This window comes from Canis lupus, chromosome 2, assembly GCF_048164855.1.
Source record: "Canis lupus baileyi chromosome 2, mCanLup2.hap1, whole genome shotgun sequence".
Taxonomy (NCBI): domain Eukaryota; kingdom Metazoa; phylum Chordata; class Mammalia; order Carnivora; family Canidae; genus Canis; species Canis lupus.
In genome coordinates, this window is record NC_132839.1 from 19768728 (window position 1) to 19792660 (window position 23933).

Below are 23933 nucleotides of genomic sequence, written 5' to 3' on the forward strand. Positions count from 1 at the left end.
CTTTATAAACGCAGTGACAAACAGTGGGTTGGGTTGGAGATCTGGGTCAGCTTGGGTGGTATATAGTCCAGACTATACTAGATTTATCCTTGATAAACAGGGTCATGAATCTTATTGAGATTTTTTCCCCCGTGGGGGTAGGAAATAAAAAGGGAGACAGAAAAGCAAAAGTGCCTGCAATACCAGAGCACCTGCTTTATTAAATCTTCCCCAGGGAGGTTCATTATTAAGCTCTGAAATATAAGATCTTACTATAAATGGCAGATAGGAACCTGTACTCTCTTCATTTGTAATATGCATATTTTACTGATTTCTTATTAAAATCAAATTTACCAATCAGCTTATGCACAAAAATATACTTCTTTGTAGAATTTTATGGGTGGGTATAGCATATTAAATTGTACAGAGAATGTTCACATATTCATTAATAAAGGTTCCTGCTTGAGACAAAATGATTCATTTTTATTGCCTTTGCATTTCTAGAGTCTGTGTAAGATAACTGTCTTAAAAATATCAGAGAGAAGATTTTAGAAACAGGTAAAAAGACTTGCTTAATATACCAGAAAATATCTGGCTTTATTTTTACTGAGGGATAAAAATAGTATATGCGCATATATTTTGAAATGAAAGGGTATAAATAAAAATGCAGTTGTAGAGCAGATAACCTGAATTAATAGACTGCTATTTTATCTGCTTTAGTATTCACATGAGGCTAGATTTTAGCCATTTACATTAATAAAGTTTTTGCCAAAAAACCTCTGAGTTACAATACTTGATCTCACTTAAATTTTTTTGAAAGGACAGAGTTTTTTTTGAAGGAATAAGTATTTCACTGTCTTGTAAAGAAGAATCATATTCTCATAGTCTTTTGTCCTAAATAAACAAATTCCATTTTGCCACTCATGACTTTTTTACAGTGATGATTGAAACACTAAATAATTCAGCTTAATTTAGACAGAGGAAATTAAAAGTTTTGTTACAATTCAGAAATGTCATAGCATTCAAGGATTGTGGTAAACAGGAGGTCTATTTTATCTACACCTGAAGAAGAAATGCAAAAGAAAGCACCTTGAGTGGGGAAGAATTTGAGATTAGGAGGGTATTACTAGAAGGTCTGGTGAAATGATGGTGAACATAAAATGTTGCTCTAGGCATATAGTAAGCTCAGCAACACCATGGGTGCACCTGTAATCATGAGAAACTTTATGTTAATTTTTCTGTGATTAGTTGACTTATCTGAAAAAATGGGGACGATGGTAGAAAATATAAGGCAAAAGCATAGTAAATTTGCTTGGGAACTATATTTGAAAATTATTTTGAAATGAAAAGTTTATTTTCTGTAGAAGTTTAATATTTTAAAGCAGATTTTTAATGTCATAACTTACTAAAGAACTCTAGAAATAGGGATGTTATTTTTTGGGGGAGGACTCTTTATGTTTGGAAAAATGCAGTATTTATGGTATGAATTGAGATAAGATCTATTCCATGAATTCAAAAGTTTCTAGAACTGATAAAAGGTAAGTCTTAAAATCTTATGAAAAAAGAGGTAATTATATACCGTAATAAAAAAAGGCAGAGAGAACAGAAAGGCTATATGTAGAATTAAAATATTTTCCTATCATCGGTCACTTTCATTTTCCAAACTGACACTATTTTAAAAACATATATATATATATGTAATATATATATATATATATATGTTGTTGTTGATGTTGTTGATGATTAACTTCATCATAGTCATCTTCCAAACTAGGAAAAAAGGCAATGATATTACAACTGTGAGACCAGAGTGCTGAGCAGGTTTGTTGAATTCTGTGCAGTAGGCTAAGGAACTAGCAAATGCCGGGGCGAAATTTCTCTTGAATATATTTCTGTTCTTCTGAGCTGGTTCTTCAGACACCGGCAATTTCAAGTCTACTTTATCCAGGAACTCTTTCTTTCTGGTTCTTGTGACCTAAATTTGACAATATTATATAGGTAATGATGAGTTGCACTTTGATTTCGTGAGGTCTGTAAATGCTATTTTATTTAGAGTCTGAAAACAATGCAAACTTCTGTGTTTGCATAAATATTGATAGCTCGTCGGGGAAGGCAATGGAGATAAGGCCATCTTGCCTCCATTTGGCTTCTAAGTAGACTCTGTCATAATTTAAGAAAACTGCAGCTCAAACATCATTTTACACTCACAAAATATACAAGTGATCATGGTAAGATATAATGAAAAAGGGTAGTTTAGAAATGTAGACAAGGAGCTGCCTTTAGAATAGCTTGAGAGATACACTAGGAGATGCTAGGGTATAAGTGACAGAGGCCTTTGAGGCTGGGGGTAGGGGTGGGAGGGAGAGAAGGAGAGAGAGGGAGGAAGGGGGAGGGAGAGAATATTAATGCTTTAAGGCTTTGATTGTCTTCTTTTACACTGTGTGTGGTTTAATATTGCTTTCTGCCTTGAGATTTAGATGGGTTGGATAAGGATAGCGATTCATCTCAGTGGCCACGTAATCTTTTCAGTGTTTAGTGTCCCTGAATGCTTTATTCTGGCTCTGGGTATCTCTTTTTTTTTTTTTTTTTCTTTCTTTCTTTCTTCCTTCCTGTGCCCTTCGAGACTTTTTACGCTGTAGGTATGACCCCTGCCCTCTACTAGAGAGATGACAGAAAAGTAATGAGGTATTCTTGAGTGTGTTTTTGCTTATCATGATTAGAGAAGTTATTAGAAATAAGATAACAGCAGTTTACAAAAAACTGGTTTAGAGAGCAGTAGTTCTTAAGATCTCAAGATGTGATGACTGGACCAGGAAGAACAGCAGTATTACCTGGAACTTGCTAGAAATGAGAACCCCCCTTCCCCAAGTACTGAATCAGAAACTCTGGGAGGGGCCCCAGCAATCTCTTTTCACAGTCCCTCTAGGTGATTCTTTTGTGTGCTAAAGTTTAAGAAGGAATGTCTAGAGACCAGAGCTTTTTTCACCATTCTATCACTTTCTAGCTGTTAGATCTTGGTAAATTTGCTGAACTTTTCTCAGTCGGCTTCTTGTGTCTGCAAAATGAGAGATGATCAACAATGGCCCTTCTAGCTCTAACATTCTGTGAGTCTAGGATTCTAATTACTTGGTGAAAGGGAACGTAAAAGGGAAAAACAGTGCCTAGACATCCAGCTACAGTGACAAATTTGATATTGCTGAGTTACATGCTCTCTCCACATGTTTAATGTACAGCGATCCTTCTCAATCCTCATTAGCTCTGTATCTTTCATGTAGCAGTTACTGTAAAATAAAATGAGCCTGCTAAATAACTCAAGACCAATTCAATTTCAAGTAAGTAGAATAGATTACAATGATCTTACTTTTAATTGTTGAAGATGACACAAAGCATCAATGATATTATAAAACGTAATTTAAAAGTACACAGCTTTTAGTGGAATAGCTTTCCCCAAATTCACCATAAATCGAGTGCTGAGAGTACGTAATTAAGTCTAGAAGCAATAATAGGATGACATAGTCTCCTTTTTACGTGGTATAATGTATTCAAAGTTTAGAAAGTGATAAACATATTTTTTCTAAAGGATCTGCAAAAGCACACTTTTGATAGCCTAGTGGCGATTAGTTAGTTCAAATGGCCAAAGGGCAAATCTTTTACTTCTCCTCAAAGCAGTTTTCAAACGGTAACCTGCTTTTTAATTTATGCAGAGGTATGACACATCATTTGGAAAGTTATAGCTTCTACTGAAAAATGCCAAATGTATGTCTTTATAAGTATTAACTATGAACGTGAGTATCTGTATAATATAAATGAAGATTCAGGGCTGCTCTAAGAAATTATGAGTTCTGGATATTGAGAAGTGCAGGTGTTGACATTTCATATAATTGAGTTATGTCAATGCTGTAGACAAAGTTAACCTCCTTTGTCCCATTATCGTACTATTCTGAGTCATTTTTTATGTATATATTGGATGCCAATTTTTAAAAGGCATAACAGTGATACATTTGCTTTGACTGGCTTGAAATAATTGGGTAGAAGATTTGTTATGTTAAAAAGAGAAATTAGTCCACCAGACACAAGTGGCACAGGTATGATCTGGCTTTCCTTGTCTGTGTCTGTTCATAATCTCATTCAGTAGAGCTGAGTACAATATACACTCGGTAGCTTTGTTTAACAGGCTCTGTCTATGTATATGCATGCTTTTTTCTTTCTACAATTGCAATTTCAATTGCTTAGTAATTGTAAGCTGTTTATGGTATCATGGAAGCGATATGAATACGACAATTTTTAATATTTTTGCATATATTCTTCATATACATAAATCAGGCAATTATTTTTTAAAAGATGCCTGTAAATGAGAGGTCTTGGAGTAGCTTCATATAAAATTATGTAAGACCAACTTCAATTGAGGGTGACTCGTTCTCATTTTTGTAGAAAGTTATCACCTACTCTCCTTTACAACAAACGATACCAACTTATTTTCTTTTGGCTTTAGGCGGTCACTGAAATTCTTTGCATCCAAAACCTGTTGTTAAAAGATCTAAAAAGAAGACAATAAATGGTCCTGTATTCTTTTAGAGTGGCCATGACATTTGTCCAGAAGGGGGAGCTCTCAGTCCGCACGCCGCAGAGCAAAGCAGACAGTCTAGGATCTTATCTGCTGCTTGGAAATTGTCTGACAGGAAAATATCAACACAAACCATGCGATTTGCCGCTGGAGCACGCTGGACCTCATCTGCTTAAAAAGATGCACGGATATAGTCATCACAGTTCATAATTTAATAAACTGCTAAAAAAGCCACACATTTTCATTTTAGCGACTTTGGTCTCACAACTAAATTCACATCGCTACAAAGACATTTGAATTTTGCACTAATATGTCATGAGCACTGCACCCATTGCAAATTAATGAGTCTCTGAATAGCACTGTGCATTTGTCATTTGAATTTATGCTAATGCAATGAGGTCTCCTGGTGATGCTGATAGTCCATAGCAGCTGCTCGAACCACAGAATGTACCAGCACTTTTCTTCTACTTTATATTGCTACCTCTTTTCTTGGCTTTTCTGGCCTGTCACTTAGGCGGCAATTCTGTAGCTGGTTATTGATAGGGCTGCTAATTATCTTTGACTTTACACTATTGGCCTGACCCCCAACACTGAGCAGAAGTAATGGATCAGTGTTGAGAGAATTATGTACATCATATGGTGACAGCCTCAGACCAGGAGGTCAGAAGGAGTTCATTGAGAACCAGTGGTATTTACAAAGGACGTTGGTATGGAAATTCGTAATATTTTTCAGTGATATTATGTAATTTATATCAATAGGTCAATCTAAGAAAGTGACTGTGACCTTTCTAATCATAATGAACGTCATATGTATTGTGTGTGCAAAAAGAGACTATGGTCATGTGGTCATTTTCAATCTCCTCTATTGCAATCTAAGAAAATAGTCATGGCAATACTTCTGGGCAATCAGGGCATTTGAGTCCTCCTTATGGTTGTACAAATTGCTTACCGGTCAAAGAAATGTGGTGACACATTTGGATCTAGTGGAGGGATTTTTGGCATATTGTGTGTGGGAGGGAGATGCACAAACAACCATTTTCATGGGACACAAATCAATGACAAAAGGTTCTCACTGTATCTTCTTTCGCCAAGTCTTAATTATGAAATTAAATTTTTTTTCTTAGACTAGTGTTTCCATTTGACCTGCTTCTAGAACGAAAAATGAAAGTATGCAGAATTTATTCTAATAGATTCAGGAAATTAGATTTGGTGTTTGGTAATGTCATGGAAAAATTAAGCAGAAAATTAAAATCTAAAAACAAAAGTATCCATTAGATTATGTACCTTTTGAAAATTATTACTAAATTTAAGAAATGTTCTTTTTTCTTCCCAGGGCCACAGAAAAGCATGCATACTTTTTCTTTCAAATTGAAAAAAAAAATTTTTTTTTTTTTAAGGGACAAACAAAAAAATGTACACCCTGGTTAAAATGTAGCATTGTTAGCATTCATTTCCTCCCTTGTAAAAGAGGCTGAGATAAGTAAGAGTCAATTCCTGAATTATCTCCAGGGATGGGTGGGGGGGAGCATTCCAAAGCAGATATGTATAATTGTTTGTTAAGTGATGTCAGGAGGTAGAGTATAGAAGCAAAAGTGACCTACTATCTCAAATAGTGCCCAAGAGCAATTAGGCTTTTTTCTTATCAAACTCATGAAAGGAAGATTTTCATCCTGATTCCACTGGCTGGTAAACTGTTCAGAGCATAAGCTCCAGGAGAGGCAGACACCTCTATTTCTCTCTACCTCTAGGTACCAAGCTGAGGTTAAAAGGCCTCTCTAGGGAAGGCAAGCTTTCCCCGGGAAGGCAGCGCAGAGACTACTACAGCGCCTCTGTTTTCCATCAAGGCAGGGAGACGTTTTTCACTCTTCTTGGAAAAACTTTGAAATGTAAACTGTTTCGATTGATGGCTCCTTCTGGCCTTGGCAACTCTTTTTGGTAGCTGGTGCTCTTTCTGTAATACTTGTTAAAAACGTCTCCGAAGCAAAGATGTTGTTTTTTATGTGATTTTTTTTTTTTTTTAAGTCAGCACATGTGTGAGTGCAGACAGGCTCTCATCTTGCACGGCGGAGACTGGCAGGTGAACACCTACTCCTGTTGCCCTTATTCATTTGCAAGACTTTATAAGATTAGTCTCTTTGAAAGCTGTTTTCACTCTAAACTGTCAATCCTCTTCGAATGTGGTCCCTCTCCCTGGGAATGACTTCTCAGAACTCGCGACAGTGCTGTGGCCTGAAAGCCCCTTTCATAGCCCGGAGATGCTTCAGTGAGTCTCTGCTACCTTGTCCCTGAACCTTCTAGGGCAAGGCTGCCTGGGGGCAGCTTTATAAACCTAGATTCAGGGATGCCTGGGTGGCTCAGGGGTTGAGTGTCTAATTCGGCTCAAGTCCTGACCCCAGGGTCCTGGGATCAAGTCCTGCATCAGGCTCCCCACAGGGAGCCTGCTTCTCCCTCTGCCTATGTCTCTGCCTCTCTGTCTATCATGAATAAATAAATAAAATCTTTAAAAATAAAACAAAACTGGATACACATCGAAGGTATCCTATGTTTTAGAGCCTTAAACTACATACACAATTTCCACCACCATCCACATAATTGTAATTGTTTTATCTAGTGTTGGAAATTTCAGTTTTGGTCAGTCATCTATGAAATGACTCTGCATATGTGCTTTCTTAGATTCTTGTAACATTCTTAGACTATATCCATGTGGAAAGAACTTGGGTGGTGACATAGATCAATCTGCTTAAACCAATTGATTTAGAAAGCGAAATTGTCAAATTGCATAAACCAGTCTGAAAAATGCCCTTTTTAGTTTAAACATTGACTGCTTAATATTGATCTGTTGGACTTATAATGGTTAAATGATTTCTTTATCCCGTGCTGCATCAAGTCAAGTTCATAGTTGCACATTGTTATTTGTTGGGGACTTATTTTTCTTTGTCTGATCACATTGGATGCATTTATACTACTCTCTGTCCTGCTGCTGTTCCTTTTCCTTTACATGCATCGTGAAGACGGAAGCCCTGTGCCCTGTTTTTGAGCGGAGCAACCCTCTCCCTCAGTGCCTTGCACTCTGATTCTCCCACTTGCCAGATACTCTCTGGACCAGTAGCACATTCTGAAGCAGGGAAGCTGCAAATCAATAGCTTTTTGATTTGCAAGTGTTAAGACAGGCACTGATTAAGTGTTTAATCTCAAGGGCAAGAAGCCATGCTGGCTGTAGTCCTCTTCAGCCAAGTGGCTGCTCAGGTGCTCAGAGATGCTTCTTTCCTTCCATTCTCTCGTGTATTTGTACACATATTATACACACACACATTTCCTCCCACATACACGCATGAATAAATGTACACATAACCTCATAGGTAGGCACACACAAGGTTAGACTGGGATCATCATACTCTGCAATTTTTAGTCTTTGAAAATTACAGATAAACAAGAAACACTTGTATAGTTATCAAAAATATTTCGTAAATGCATTTTTGAATTAATTACTGGAATACAGGTAAAATCAATAGGAAACATTTCCTTCTTATGAACTGCTTACGAACTAACGTTCATTTCAGCATTCATGCACCTGTGTATTTGGCGCCTTATAATTTGCCCAAGCAGTATATACAAGCCCTGTGTCAAGTTGCTTGCCTTCGAGATGCTTCTAATCTAGTGTGAAAATAAGATTAGAATCAATATAATATGAATAAATGTAAAAGATATAAGCAATATAAAATTGTTCTTTTGTATTAAAGTGGAAAATGTTAGGTTAATACTTTTCAGAACAGTGTTCTTGATTTCTTACATATAATTGTTATATTCTTTGTTTTTCAGAATATGTGAAAAAAATGCAAATCAGTAACCAAATGACAGGAAAGTCAGTGCAAAGTCAGTGCAAAGTCAGTGCTTGGCTTGCTTTTCTTTCCCACATACCCCCTTTTTCTTCTCCTTGGTCCTATTAAGGACCTCAGAGCTACACTGAGACCCCATTCCCCCTGCATGGGGAGGAGGGAGCAATGTGTAAGCCAAGTAGAAATCAAACAAAGGTTGAAACCTCTCTGTAGACCCACGTAGAAGTCCTGGGGTCATTGGCCTTTTGGAAAAAGGATTCAGTTTTCAATAAATTCCTGCCCTCACAAAGCCTTCTTTCTTTATTATAATCCTTAAATTTACTAAAGAGAATTACAGCAGTTCACTCCCAGGGAGGCCTTAATACTCTCATTTGTAAAGTAAGATAAATTTGTAAAAATATATAAGCAATTAGATGATCTCTCAAAAACCTTCTAAAGAAAAAATTCTCTTTCCAATGTTTCCAGATGATAGTGTCATGGAGTTCCCATTTTTATTTCTTTGGATCCTGGAGACTAATGCATAGTAAAAAAACAAAAACAAAAACAAAAACCAACCAAACAAAAAAACCCTAAAAATATTTAAATCAAAGCATGTTTTGAGTTTGATTAAAAAGTAGCAGAAAGAAAAAAAATCAATTCATCCTGGTAAGATTTTTATCTTAAGAAGTGAACATATTAGTAAGAAGAAAAAAAATATATATGAAGGGGAAGAGAGGGAGAGAAAGTGAGAAATTTAAATAATTATTATTTTTGTGGTAAAAACACTTAACATGAGCTCTGCCCACTTAACAAATTTTTAATTGTACAGTAATACAGTATTATTAACCACCGGCACGTGTTGTATAGCAGATCTCTAGAGCTCATTCATCTTGTCTAAGTGAAACTACATACCAGTTGAACAACTCTCCATTTCCCCGTCTCTCAAGTCCCTGATAATCACCATTCCACTCTTTGCTTTTATTATTCAGTTTTAACGAAGAAGGAAATCCTGCTCATGTGACATGGGTGAAACTGGAGGACATTATGCTAAGTGAAATAAGCCCATTGCAGAAAGACAACTACTGCATACTTCCACTTACGTGAGGTACGTAAAATAGACTCATAGATGCAAAAAGTGAGAAATGTCTTAGGGACTGGAGGAGAGCAGAAGTAGAAAGAGAAGGTGTGTATAAATCACTTCACTCAAGTGAATCTCTGGTATGATCATCCAACTTCTTTAGCTACATTTTCTTTTACTAAATAACTCATCTTTTCTGCTTCTTTCTGCTATAGACACTGGGATATAAAATTTTATAAGGACTCCTGAACTCCCAAGGTTCAGGATAAGCATGCATTATCCCAGTTATGTACACCATGTAGGGGGAAGGGCAAAGATATTTAAAAACTCACAAGAGCACCAATAAGAGAACAATTATTGAAGTGAGGAAATTTGAGACTCATCTAGCATTTATTTAAGGTTGCTTGAGAGAGCTCTTAAAATCATAAATGAGAAAGGGGAATTAAAATGCCGATAATATTTTTTGAACAATGTCTGCATATTATAATGATAGGGCATTTGTGGGGTTTGCTTCAATTTATGTGGGGACATAAGAGGAAATTTTTTTTACTCTTTTTTTTTTTAAAACCTCATAACAGATTAGTGCATGTGAACTAAGGCCCTATAAGGGGATGCAGCTGATCCTGAAAATCGGATCCATGGCCCTTAATTTTTGGTTAGATGACTAACAAATTTGAAATTTGCAAGCTTGCAAAGCCCATGTCACACCCCTTGACCTCTTGGTGTTTCCTGGAGGGCCCGATTTAAGGGTATGGTCTCTGCAGGGCAGGCATGTAAGAAGTGCTTGCCAAGTGATTTATTTTGCTAAAATATGATAATCGGCTTAGTAGGACTTGGTAGCTTAAAAAAATCATAAACGGTATGGAAAAGATGTCTACATTTCTAAATCTTTCAAAAAAAAAGCCTTCAGAAATTTTATCTGGCACTATGAAAATAGACTCCACAGAAGATTCTTTCCCTTCCTCCTCCCACTCCCCAATTTAAATCAACTAATTAAGAAAGACTGTAACTAGAAGGGAATGATTAACTCATTAACTTAATCATTGTCATACTTGTGAATATGGACTTGTACCAGAGTTAAGAGGTTAATGAATTCAAATATATTGTCAAAACTGCCTATGGTTCTCAAAGAGGAGGATTTTATGTTCTGTAGTTTATATGCTTAGAAGTTAGAACTCGGCTGTGATAAAGTTTGACATCAAAATAGGTTACTAAAATTGTTCAGGAAACGGTGAGTAGGAAATAAGGATTTCTCTTTATCACCATTGTCAACATCACTGCTACCTTCAATACCACTGCTACAAATACTACCCTCATCTTCACATGGACTTTTCTTTTTTCATCTGGGTAGCTGGGAATTGACTTGGTTGGGCATAAGGCCTGTCCATACATAGGGATATTTGAGATCCCTAGACTCCAGTCATTGGCCATATATCCTTACTGTGAATGTTTTGGAACAATGGGCTGATGGGTTAATGGCTAATGAGCCCATTATCCACTCTGTTATCCATCAAAAATAGCAGGCACTGGGTGGGCTAGTACAGTGAGTAGATCCAGTGTTTAGCAGAGCAGACACTGCTCTTGCCCTGGCAGCACTTACCCCCTCCGTAAACATTTACACCCTGGGAGTTGCATTCAATCCAGGATACAAATACATACTTAATCATAAATTGCACAAGAGAAGATGAGGGATTACTGCCTCATGATGGAACTTGATTTAGGTTAGGAAGCTTCTCTAAGGAAGTGGCATTTCTGTTGACACCTGTAGAGTTAGCAGGAGTGGCCAGTTGGAAGTTGGAAAGAAGAGAACTCCAGGGAAAGCTAACAGCATGAGCATGAGGAGATCACGCAGAGACTTTGCTGACATGGGATTGAGGATATTATTTTAAGAGAAACAGAGAACCATCGAAAAATTTTAAGAAGGGTTGACATGACTAGAATTTTCTTGAAAGAAAATCACTATGGTTATTTGTGGAAAATATACCAGAGGAGGGAAAATAGTAGAAACATGAGAACAGCGGTAAAGCTGAGAGAGGATGGGGCCTTGATAAGAAGGTGGAGATGGAGAGAAGGACATGGATTCAAGATGTACTTTGAATTGATTATTAGATTATGAATACTGAATACATATTGAATCGAGAGGTAGAATTGATAAATCAGATATCTGGTAAACGATGTGTATTAGGGAAGAGTTTGCAAGAAAAGTGTCATTTGTCAGAGATTCCCTAGCCCACCAACCACCCACATGACTGTATGAGAAATACAATGCAACGCAGCCATGTGGAACAACTTCAGGGGGACCCTCACAACTTTTCCGTGTGCTTGGTATCCCCTGGCATTGTGCAATGCAATGGCCCTGGGGCTGTGAAATATTGATTGTGTTTTGTTGCCTGTAAAGATTCTAACATGGGATGTTAGTTGGATTGAGGGCCTCCATGTCTGGTTATGTTCTCCTGAAGGGCTGGCTGAGGACTGGAAACTACACCCTATTAGGAGACTGTGTCTGTCTCTAGGAAGGGCGGGGGGTACCATTTGCTAGTTGGTCTATCCCAGCTAGGGAACATTTAATAATTCACTGTCCAAAGTGTTGCTCTTATATAATTTGTGTATCCTAAAGAATGATCTTCTTCTAATTAAGTACTAGTTGTAGCCCTGTTTCTATTAGTCAAGTACATGTATACCACAAATCCACCTCTTGAAAGCGTGCAAGATGATGGTAGACAGGATATTAGCAAAAATATTTATAAACTGGAGATGAAATAGACCTCAGAGGAAAATTATCTATAGTAATAAGAAGGATCTGTCCATCAAGGTAGGAGATTTAGAATCCGAAGCTTCTGGCTCAATTTTCATATCCCAGTTACATTTACTTGAGTAGGTAAGATCTTTAAGCAAGCCACCCCTATATCATCACTGTTTGCTTTCACCTTGGAATCCTAGGTCCAGTGTTTCTAGTGTTCATTCACATGTTCACAACCAGAGATCATTGGTACCACTTACAACAGATTCCCTCCTTTGCTGATAGGATATAAGCCAATAGAGAGAAACTCAATATTCGTCCCTCTCCTTCCACCTTTCTATGTTCTCCAAGTGTAAAGGAGGTTCAAGTTTAGACATCCAAAGGCCACTGTTTCTACTCTTTTGATTTCTGAATTTGAGAGGTCACTGAGTGAAAAGCTGAGGAATTTTGATTCAATCTTTATTTAAATTTAAAATAATTGAAATCTTCAACCTTAGGTCTCAACAATCTAAAGCAGAACAGAACATCTCTTTTACCCTATAGTTGTCTATTGCTTTCTTCATTATTGCAGCAAATGTGCCTCCATTAACCCATTTAACTAAGTCAGAACCTGGACATTTTTATAATGTTCTCCTTTCACATTGACAATACAATGTGAAAATGGTCAGGTATCCAAACTGCTTTGAACTTCAGATAGTTTTCCCATAAGAAATTCAATTATCCCCAAGCTTTATAAGCCAATTTTCCTTGGTATAGATTTATTTATTCAATCAACCAAAATTTACTGAGTATCTATAATGTTCTCCTCTGTTCTTTCTCTTCTCACCCTCATCTGGTCCCTAAACTGATTTCTTGAATCCATCTGCTTTCCTCCGTGTCTATTGACTAATTAAAGCAGTTAGAATGGGGGCACCTGGATGGCTCAGTTGGTTAAGTGTCCAACTCTTGATACTAGCTCAGGTCTTGATCTTAGGATTGTGAGTTCAAGCCCTGTGTTGGGCTCCATGCTGGGTGTGGAGGCTACTTTAAAAAAAAAGGAAAGAAAAAGAAAAAGCAGTTAGAATGATTTTTCTTAAATGCGTTATTTGATCACTTCATTCGTTTGCTTAAGATTCTTCGCTGACTTTTTATTGTCTTCAAATACAATTAAAATCTATTGGCAAATCAGACAAAGTCTTTGATAAATGACTGATGCCTCCTAGCTACCTGTTTGTCTCTTTTCATCTCGTGCCATTTCTACTTAAGTTACACTGAAATGTGAATTCCAACATACACCTGATCTTTCATAATTCTGTGACTTTTCAAATTCCCTTCCTTCTTCCTGCCTCTCCCCTTCATCCTCAATCTTCTGGCTATCTCCAAATCATTCCTTTATTTTTTTTTTATTTTTTAGACTTTATTTTTTTTATTTTTTTTATTTTTTATTTATTTATGATAGTCACACAGAGAGAGAGAGAGGCAGAGACATAGGCAGAGGGAGAAGCAGGCTCCATGCACCGAGAGCCCGACGTGGGATTTGATCCCGGGTCTCCAGGATCGCGCCCTGGGCCAAAGGCAGGCGCTAAACCGCTGCGCCACCCAGGGATTCCCCAAATCATTCCTTTAGACTCAGCTCAAAAATTGTCTCTGATAAGCACTTGTATGGCTCCTGTGTCTGACTCAGTCACCCCCTTCCTGGGTTGAATTAGGAGATTTTTCTTACATTGTGTGCTTGACTCTACTGTATGATTTTATTGTATTATCTCTGTTGGTTCATCTTTTTGTGTATCTCGGTATATAGAATAGTAGCTAGAAATGTGGCCATTGGAGTTATGCAGACCTCCTAATCAAATGTGTGACCAGGAAAACTTTGGTTTCTAAATCTGTTATGATGGGTTATTGATTAAAAAAGATAATGCAAATTAAATGCATAGTTCTGCCTGGTGCATACTTCGTGTGTGTGTAACAAATATCATCTGTTGTTGTTGATGGTATTATTAGGAATAGTGTCTTTTATCCTTAGTTTCTAACTTGGTATATATCACTTAATAGATACTCAGTAAATTTTGGTTGGTTGAATAAATAGGTCTATACCAAAGAAAATTGGCTTATAAAGCTTGGGGATAATTTGAATTTCTTTTTTTTTTTTTTTAAATCTGAATTTCTTATGGGAAAACTATCTGAAGTTCAAAGCAGTTTGGATACCTGACCATTTTCACATTGTATTGTCAAGGATATGAATACAGAATACTCTAGATTTCATAATTGCTACTTGATTTGCAGGGTTAGGAAACAAAAACTGTAAGTGTTCACTTAATTAAAATTGTTGGTATTACCTAGCATAATTCTAATATACACCATATAATTATGAATAATATAAAGAAGACTTCTGGGAAGCATTTTATGAGGCACATGGCATAAGGATGTTTCCACTAGATTATAGATTCCATACCCTGAATTCCTAAATTCTATACAGAGCTTGTTATTTATTCTCCTGTGTGAGTCAGCTGATATGTAGATGTTTGAAGACTGTCCTTCTTTTTTTCCTTAACTCTATATATGTAATTAGTGATCCTTAACATATTTAATTAGATAAGATTATATTTAGAACAAATTTTTTTATCTCCAAGTATTATTCATAATAACAAATGTAACTAAGTCTTGGTTATATGTACCAATGAATCAGATTAGTTGTGTAAACAACTTTCTAAATGTTTTCTTTATGAAATTTGTAATGTGCTTTGTTATTATCATTTGACTATTAAGTACAAATATTAGGACATAGTAAAGAATTTGAACCAAGCAACAGAGATACACTACAAACCACAGGCAGGGCTGCAAGTGTACAGAGACTCCTGCCCTGATTGGCACTGAAATTAGGCCTCTAGACTCTGAGGATTAGGAGGGACTTTAGAGACTGTGGAGTCCAACTTTCTACATAATGGATGTTTCTCTCCACGCCCCATCTCATAAGTCTTTATCTAGTGTCTCTAACATTTTCCAGTTTGTGAAAGCATGGCTTTCACTTGTGAGACTTCAAATAACTCTAGGGAGTGTTTTAATTTTTTTTTTTGAGCGAAACCCTATTTTCCTGTAACTTCCCATGTATTTGTCTTAATTGCTATTTGTGAATATATTCCGAGTATTGATTTTACTTGATGAAAAGTCCCTTAATATAATACTTTATATTAAAAATGGTTATTTTATAGAGTAGACTAGAATATTTCTACTAGAAATTCTGGAGTTTCTAAGATAAACATCAAGATTTTCCTGATGAGAGAAAAATTAAGTTATTCCAAAAGTTTTAATCACGCTTTTACTTTGGGAGAGATTTTTAATGTTTACTTATTTATTTACTCTTAGTAAAGCAAGTAATTGGCCCATTTGAGTATGAAAAGATAGGTCTCAGGTTGTGGTCTGCTAGGGAAGGCTCACTGGCTCTGGCTCTGCTTAAAAAGAGGGCTTCCAAAGAGGGAGAGGGTAATGGGCAAGTGATGGGGGGAAACCAGTAGCTATAAAGCAAGAGGGGAGAGAGTGCCATGAGATGACCAGAGGCCAGGGCCTGAAGAGAAGATATTGCCTGTGGAAAAGAAATTGTTCTGATGGATTGGCACAAGCACTTAGGAGGTAGGGATGTCTGAAATACATTTTTAATTTTTTGGTTTGCATGATGCTTCCATATATTGCCTTCCATCTTCAGACACAGTCCACTTAATCTATAGTTAAAAATCTATACTTTGGACAATGCCTTTTATTCACTATTGCCTTTTATTATTGGTACTTGAGGCGAGGGAGAATTGACGGAAAAGTGGACCATATTTCACCGTTGGGTGAGCAGGAAAATAATAATGTAGCAGGGAACATTGAGGATGTTTGGGGGAGTAGGTAGGTTTGAGACTGGATTTATTTATTCATCATATTGTGAGATAAGTTTAATTTCTTAAAAAATATTAAATGTAGGGGAGATTGTATACAGTTGGAAGAGTTGAGGACACTCAGGGTATTAACATAAGGTCTCACTTAAGAAATTTGAGATTTCATGGTTGCAGTGAGCTAGTCTGGATATGTCTGGTTATGTTGGGGTGTGAACTGGTGGGGATTATCTGACCCCACTTTGCTGTTAATATTTTCTGTATTCTCTGAGTAGAAGCACTGCTTATATTCTGTCAATATAACCCTTGAAAAGTGGTTGGTTGTCTCTCCTATTTAGATTTGCATATATTTAAATGACATGAAAACATATTATTTAAAGATAAGAACTAAGTATTGTACTTTCTCTTTACTCATGGCTTCATCTCTTGCATAGTTGTAAATCGTTTGCTCCAACTGTGATCTCCCTTGGTTGGTCGTTCTAACTAAAGTCCTGTGGCATAGGGGAAATACACTAACTACACTTAGAGTTGGAAGATCCTTCCTTGAATATTAGCTCCACCAATCATAACAATATGAATGCTTGGAATGTCACATATTCTGAGTCTGAATTTCCTTATCTATAGAATTCAAGTAAAAAATGACTTTTCTATCTCCTTTATAGAATTGTGGTGATTGTCAAATGCCATGATATGAAAACATCTTATAAAACAAATACCCCATACAAATAGGAAGTGATATCATTTAAAATGTTTAATAAATATCCTTTTAAGAAATGGCGCGACGCATAAAGGGGAATAAAAGCACACTAAGGATGGTTTTGAAATCTCTTTGTTAAGAAAATAAGCAATTGAAAGAAATAGAGATAATATTTTTGACTTGTCAATGAAATCATTATTTTGCTTCTGTAACTTTGTAACTCTCTATGATTGAGTGAACCATCCAAGTGATGAGTTTTCTGTATGCTAATTCACATCTTCAATCAACTAAATTCTTCAGATAAATTGCATGTCCTTTAAAAAAATTGGTAACTATGCTATACAATTTACTGCTTTAGCAAAGTAGCTACTCAAAGTAGCTACTTTTTTTTTTCCTGGAGGGCAAGTGATCATTACCCAAAAAAGGAAAGAAAAGCCCCAAACCTCCAAGCTCAAGCAGTTTAATCTATTTCCTATTAAGATGCATAAATATACATTTCACAAGTCATATAAAAATAGTTTTATATCATGGCCAGTTAAGGAATGAGAGACACTGAGGGAAAGAGAAAAGGGAAGGGTATGAAGACAGAATCTCTCATTCATTGTGTTTTGAATTCTTATATTTCTTTCTTCTACTGCCTAAGCCCTGACTTTTCTTTCCAAAGTCTTAGAAAAGCATCTTTCTCCTGCCCAATGGCTATAAAAATCCATGACTGTTGCCTGTTACCCACTATCTCTTGGCTACTCTGCTCTTGTTGTGACCCATACCTCTGTCTCTCCCTACAGCCCACCTTTATCTGAAGGCCAAGATCCTCTTAGTGTCCCTGGTGGGAACATGGGAACCAGCGCCTCTTTAAACCATCACTCTTCTGGTGATTTAAGTCCTGTTCTTTTGCAGTGTTCATATTTCCTTCTCACACTCAATCTTAACTTCTGAAACTAACTGCTTGGGACACACCTGGCTCTTTCCTGAGAATCTTGGAGTGAAATGTTACACATGATGTCAGGACCTCAACCATACAATTAGAATTCTAATTTGGACTTTTGTACAACTGGATGAACTTATCAGTCAAGAAAGGCATGTTGGGTAGGCAATTAATAAGGAAGTTTCCTAGGGGCTTAATGAAATGGGGTTCATGACTGGTTTCAGCTTATTGTCTGGTTCCCCCTCACCAGTCTAATTAAAGCACAGATTTGAAGGCTAAGGGGAAGAATTGAACATTATCCTGATTAATTTTCATACTGGTAAGACCTTAAGCTGATTTCTTACCTTCTCTGGGCTTTAAAGTTCATAGTAATTTGGCATGCACAGAACAACTGCTTAAATGGTGGGCCATCTTCCCCAAGAGACCAAAGCTTCTAGAAAGCCCAGTGGATGACTTTTCACATCCTATAACCTGGAGCAAACATGTGATGCTGCCAAATTGGAGGGCTTACCCTGCCTTAGTTGGACCAAAACCCCAGTGAATGCCAAGGTCCAGCCAAGGGCTTACTTAGTGACTGTTGCTGACTGCCTCACCCATGCTGCTGGTATTGAAGCAAATTGTTTGGAAATGGGCCAGATTTTTCTCTGTCTCCTGGGGGACTCTAGAATTTTATAGTGCATGTTTATATTTGTGTAATCAGCACATTTTCTAATTAAGTGGGAATTAGTGTGTTTTACTAAGTATAGTTAAAATTATTGCCTTTAAACACCAAACTAGACTGTAAAATATAGCTTGCAAAATTGCATGTAATAATAATAATATATTATATAGTGCTTACTATGTGTAAACACGGTTTTAATTGCTGAACCTGTATTAATTCATTTAATTCTCATAACTCTGCTAGATTAATTTCCTTTTATTAACCTCAGTTTACATATCAGGATATTAAGGCCAAAAGAGGTTAAGTGATTTGCCTAAATTACACAAAAACTTAAGGTTTTGGAAAATATCCCACGTTTATTCTTTTTTTTCTTTTTTTTTAAATTTTTATTTATTTATGATAGTCACAGAGAGAGAGAGAGAGAGAGGCAGAGACACAGGCAGAGGGAGAAGCAGGCTCCATGCACCGGGAGCCCGACATGGGATTCGATCCCGGGTCTCCAGGATCGCGCCCTGGGCCAAAGGCAGGCGCCAAACCGCTGCGCCACCCAGGGATCCCTCCCACGTTTATTCTTGAATGACAAAAATATTTTATAGAACTCATTGTGGACTGATGGTTACAAGTGTTTGTGTAGGAAAAGGCAAAAATCAGGAGATGGGTACCTGATTTAGGGATTCATTGAGTTAAGATTTAGTGACCAGGAGAGATTTGAAGATTCAGATGGCACTGTAGATGGTAGTATAGAAACTGTAAGAGTGCTGGAAAATTCAACATACAAGAAATATATCTTTTGGAATTTTATGGGAATAATCTATATATAGATAAAGCAGTGAGTAAAGATGGAAAATGAAATAACTTGAGGAAAGTGAGAAAGGTTAATTCAGGGAACTTGTGTGGATGGAGTACAGTCCTGATGCTGATTCGTGTTTGAATTGTTCAAAGAAGGCAATTTTGATATTCAATAGAAGAATTGGTTGAAACCCTGACTAAAATAGATTGGGCTGCAATAATGACCAAAGAAAGCCTGTCTTTGGGTTCGGGGGAAAATAGGGACAAACTTAAGAAATTCATTCAAGCTGTGAGACACATGGATGGCACTCAATAGCTGTATGCATTATGACTGGCTGTAAACATTGCACATTTAACTCATATCTCATTCTAAAGGAGTTGTCTAAGAATAGGGCAACTATCAGCTTGATGCAAAGATAACATCTTGTTTTAAAATGCCAACATTTAAAAATGTTTACAGGAATTTGATGGACTATGGTGGATACATTTTTCCTTCAGAGCTTAGTCCTCTGTTTATTTATTTATTTTTAAAGATTTATTTATTTACTTGGGAGAGAGAGAGAGAGAGAGAGCAGTGGGAGGGGCAGAGGGAGAGAGAAAGACTCTGAAGCAGAGTCCTCACAGAGCCTAGAGCCCAACATGGACTTGGTCTCTCAATCATCATCATTTGAGCCAAAATCAAGAGTCTGATGCTCAAATAACTGAGCTATCCAAGTGACCGAGAGCATAGTCCTCTTTTTACAAAATTCTCTTTTTCACAATATTTGTTTGGTAATGTTATCTATACTTTTCTGAAACAAAATCCACGAATAGTCAATAATATGACCATTTCTACATAGAGGAGAAATAAATGAAAAGATTAATATTAAAATAGTATGTATTTCCATATGTAAATGTTCTGGCAAAGTGATCCTAAAAGACATAATGAAGTAGTCAGATATATGCTCCCATTTGAAGAATTGCTGTGGATTTAATGATATTAATGCAAACTGACACAGTTGTGTTATACTGGCAGCCCAGACGCCATGAGTGGTGTGCACTGATGTGATTTTTCCAGAATGATGAACAACTATAAGTATGCTTTCAAACAAAATAAAATGCAATCTTCTTTCACTTTCCATAGTAGTTACATTCCTCCAGTGTTGTGGATCTAAAAACTGTGTCAAGTATACGCTGTGTTTATATGTAAAAGAAACTTAAGTTGTAAGCTCAAATTTTTCACCTAATTGAATATTTGGCATGATATTCTCAAGTCAAAAGAGATGCTGAATAATTTCTTGTGGTCCAAGGTGTCCAGCATTTTTGGGCTCCATCCACAAAATGCTAATAGCACCCTCCATCACTGTGGCAACAAAATACTTAAATGCCTGATCCATTCTTGAGCACTCACAATTTTTAGTCTGCAAAAGCATAAGAAATCAGACTCTGCCGTCAGTAGTTTCTTAGGACGATCAGAAGACCATTGTTACTTTATCAGCCCCTTACTAGGCCATGTGAAGGCAGAAGAACAGATTACCCCAAGACTGAATGGCTGAAGACAACAATAATATGTTATTTCTTCTCATGAGTTAGTTGGCTATTGGGCAGTTAATTCCTATGAATGTCAGTTGAGTCATGCCTCTTCAGTCATGGTGACAGTCCAAAATACCCCCATATATTTTTAAATTTTCACCTGGTAAATGTAGACTTAGTCTCCAAATCTCAGTTCGATATCAGTGTGTCTAGGAGATGTTTTCTGATTCCGTATATTAGGCTGAGTTCTCCACGTGGTACTCCCATAGCTTTCATTTCCTAACATTCATCACATTTTTAATTGCTTGGGTATTTTCACTGTCACACTATGAATTCTAGTAAGGCAAATCCTATGGTTTGTTCATCGTTGTATCCTGGTTACTTTGTCCCAATATTTAAACGAAATGTATTTTTGCATTCCATTGTATAGGAAGTTGATCTGAAATTTAGTTTATGAATCAATTGCCCAAAAAAGTGACCTAAGAGTTTTAGGAAATGTTGGTGGATTATTTAAAATGTCAGTATATCAATTTCATTTAAAAAATTTCCCTTGGAGATGAGGGGAAATGACGTTTTTGATCAATAGAGAAAAATCCATATAAATAATGTGCATTCACCCAGCAAGGAGGCATTGCATCGTCATGTTCTCCACTATTCTGCTACTGGGTGCTTGAAATCTTCTTTGGACGTAGATCCTTACCCATCTGGACTTCTAACCCCTTCCTATTCCATATTTCTTGGGCATACACTCTGAATTTTGACTTGATTTGAATTTTTCGTTATTTGTATGAAAACTGTAGATATCTTTTCTTCCTAGGGATTTACCCACAGTTTTGAGTCATATTTAGTGTCATTACAGTGTGCTCATCCGGTATGCTTGGTGATTGTGCATACTCTCATGTTGTCACACACAGCCTATATCTGATCTGCACAAATGTAAGTCTCAGACTGTCCCTACGTATCTAATCCCACGTTTTGTCCTGAACCCTGAGAGGACCCGCGGGACCCACAAAACTGAGAAATGAATCTAGAACATGATTCTTCACATTTCCACTTTTCTTCTGTGAGCTCTCTAGGCAAATGATATTGGCTTATTCACTTAGTATCCTTTAAAATACATTTTTAGGGCAGCCCGGGTGGCGCAGCGGTTTAGCGCCGCCTGCAGCCCGGGGCGTGATCCTGGAGAACCTGGATCGAGTCCCACGTCGGGCTCTCTGTATGATGCCTGCTTCTCCCTCTGCCTGTGTCTCTGCCTCTCTCTCTCTGTCTCTATGAATAAATAAATAAAATCCTAAAAAAAAATACATTTTTATCACCAATCTCTGAGTCCTGTCATGGTTCTAGGATGACAATTTTGGGAAAAATCTGACTCTAGTTAGTATAAAATCCACTCCTTAATTTTCTAGGATTTAGATCACAGAGGCTTTATTGAACTATTATGTTAGCTTAACCAATGCAATCTACTTTAACTAAAATTTAAGTTCTGCCCCTAAAAAGCAGGTATAGGTTTAGATTATTTCTAGAGTCCCTAACAAATGCAGTATCAGAAAGCTGGAATTCCTCTCATATTGCTTCCCTGTGTATACCTCATTGAAAACCCCTTGGATTACTGGTTTCTCTCTGCCTCTACTTGGTGCAGTATCAATGCTTAGATAAGAAACTGGGACCTGGGAGAGTAAGGTGTGATGTGAGTAGGTAATCTTTTTATTTGCATGCTGCCTTACACATATGCTTAATCAGCCTTGTAGCCTGAATAAGTAGTAGAAGCAATGCTATGTATTTGAGCTATTTTGAGACATTGAAAACATTGTGTTTCTTTCAAAATTGGCCATGTCTTTTTGATTTTCTTCCCACTCTGAACATAAAACAGGTGCACCAGCAATAGTTGGCACAAAGTGAAAAAGTTTTTGCAATGAAGACTGATCATTTCTTGTAGTTCACTTTATCTTAGTCATCACTGTTGATTCAGAGATATTAAGTATGGTAATAACTTGAAGCCAAATTAGTCAAGATTTGGCCAGCGCTAACCAGGGTTTGCTTTTACTGTGGGAGGAACTTGCAAAAGGCAATATTGATTATGTCTGGGATATGCCAATTATAATTTGACATTCTGATTTCTGCTTTTTGTTTAACTTAGAAGCAGATTCTGCTTTGCTCTATTTGTGAAAGACAACTGGATGAGTGAAGATTACTACTTGCAATAAGACTAGCAATTTATCTGAAATCAGAGGCAGAGAACAATATCTACTTTTCCTTTTTTCTGACTCAAAATGTGTGGAGATGAGGAATATTATTGAACAATATTATCCAGGTAAAAAGTGAAACATGAAAACAGTAAGAAAGCCATGAATAATGCTTGAGATGAAAATTAAAACAAAATATAATTAAGTACTTAGAAGATATAATATATAGAGAGTGATGAAAAAAGTAAAAAGAAAAATTAGGTTGCCATGAAAAAAATAGTTGGGTGACTGAATGGGTGCAGAGTGAGTTGATACATAGAAAATGGGTATTTTAGAGAAATAAGTTGCCACTTTGTGATCAATACAGTGTATAACCCACAACAGAGATTGTGTTCTGGCTGAGGTAATTGCACATTAACATGTGTAACAGGATGTTAAAACGAGATTCTTCTTTTAGCTTTGGCTGAGGCATGAAGACACTGGAGGCTACATTTGAGAATGGATTATGAGAGTGACCCCTTGCCTGAGAATCAGTGAGATTGCTCTGAAACTTATGTTGAGGACCAAGAAAGAAGGGAGAGATTAGGATTTTGTGAGGGGAGTTTGGGAGAGAACTCTAAGTGCTATGGTGTCACCTCTCTTCTATATAGGAGTGAGTGGAGTCTTTTGAGAGAAGTTCAGTTTCCGTGTTTTTTACAGTTAAGAAGAGAGTAGATTGATGTCTGATTCATGCCTGAGTAACCTAAAGCAGCCTTTAAGGAAAAAGGAACAGGTCTGGAAAGTTTCTGTATATGCCTCTGTTAAGGGGGCAAAGGTTCATGAATTGTAGCCATGGGGAAAATTCAGTAAAAACACAAGCTGAAGTCATTTAAACATGGGACTCTGCAAAAGAAGATGATTTATCAGGGTGAGAGAATCTCAGAGTAAGAGGCTAAGGGGTAGGCCTCTTAGGTCGGAAGTCACAGAAGGATTAGGGGCAGCCAGTCGTGGGTGAGACACTGCCTTGGTCAAGGGAATCACTTTTGTAGGTGTCTGGCCTGAAAGTCTCCTAAGAATCTGCAAAAGCACCCATGAGAGAATGATCCTGCAAGGTCTGAAGAGCATGGTGTCTCTCCATGACAGCAAAGTCATTGAGAACT